Here is a 967-nt window from a genome sequence, read left to right as displayed (position 1 = left end):
GACAAAGTAGATGTGAACTGCTGTATGAAAAGTGAATTTACTCTGTAAATCTTCACCCAAATCCTAATAATAATAATTAAAAAAAAAATTACAGCCCTGGAAACCCTATGTGGCAATTCTTCTCTGTCTTATTGGGTCACTATAATTCAAGAGCAGTTCAGTGTCAGAAGGTATGGTTGTTTTTTGGGTAACTGGTTGAATACATTTGGTAAGAATCTGTTCTTGTACAGATATATAACAGGACACATTGTTCATATAACCAAGTATTGACTGGAACATCATATTTGAGAATTATGCTCATCAAGTCATAAATAAGACTTGATACTTTTAAGAAAGATTAATTACAGAGATTGATTTTATAGAACCAAGACTTAGAAAGCCCTCCAAGGAAAATTGGCTTACAGAATTTTCAGCCATATAGGTGAATAAGTAAAGCCAATTCATCAGAGACCCAGGAACCATATGATATTTAGGGGACCTTGAAAAAAGAGGAACTCACTCAAATATGTAGATCCGACAGGTTAAATCTGGTAGTGTGGTGGTTAAGTTTGTGTGTCAACTTGGCTGGGCCAAGTTAGTTGAGTGGCTGGGCAGCTGGTGGTACTACTTCCCATGATGAGACTGGCAATTAAGTCCATTGTGGGACCTACCACAAGCAGCTGAGAGGCTGCTTTAGGGATGTGATCTGCTTCCTGAATATAAGAAACATCTTTGGGAACAATCTCTAGCTTATGGCATGCTTGAACCCAGCATGTTGCCATGTTGTTGAGCAGCCTGCCATGCTCTGCTGGCCTTGGGACTTTCAATGGACTTGAATTAATGGCCTGCCATGTGGTTTGGCAACATCAGAAATGTGATTTTTACTTGTCAACCTTGAGTTTGTCAGTCTCAGCAGCCAGAAGCTGTCTGAGTGAAGAAAAGCCTCTAGTTCCAGTGGGCTAGGAGCAGGATGCAAAGATGAAGCCCA

Source organism: Orycteropus afer, unplaced genomic scaffold (genome assembly GCF_000298275.1).
Source record: "Orycteropus afer afer isolate SDZICR_OR568_19922 unplaced genomic scaffold, OryAfe1.0 scaffold01240, whole genome shotgun sequence".
NCBI lineage: Eukaryota > Metazoa > Chordata > Mammalia > Tubulidentata > Orycteropodidae > Orycteropus > Orycteropus afer.
Note: the sequence above shows the minus strand (reverse complement) of the source record.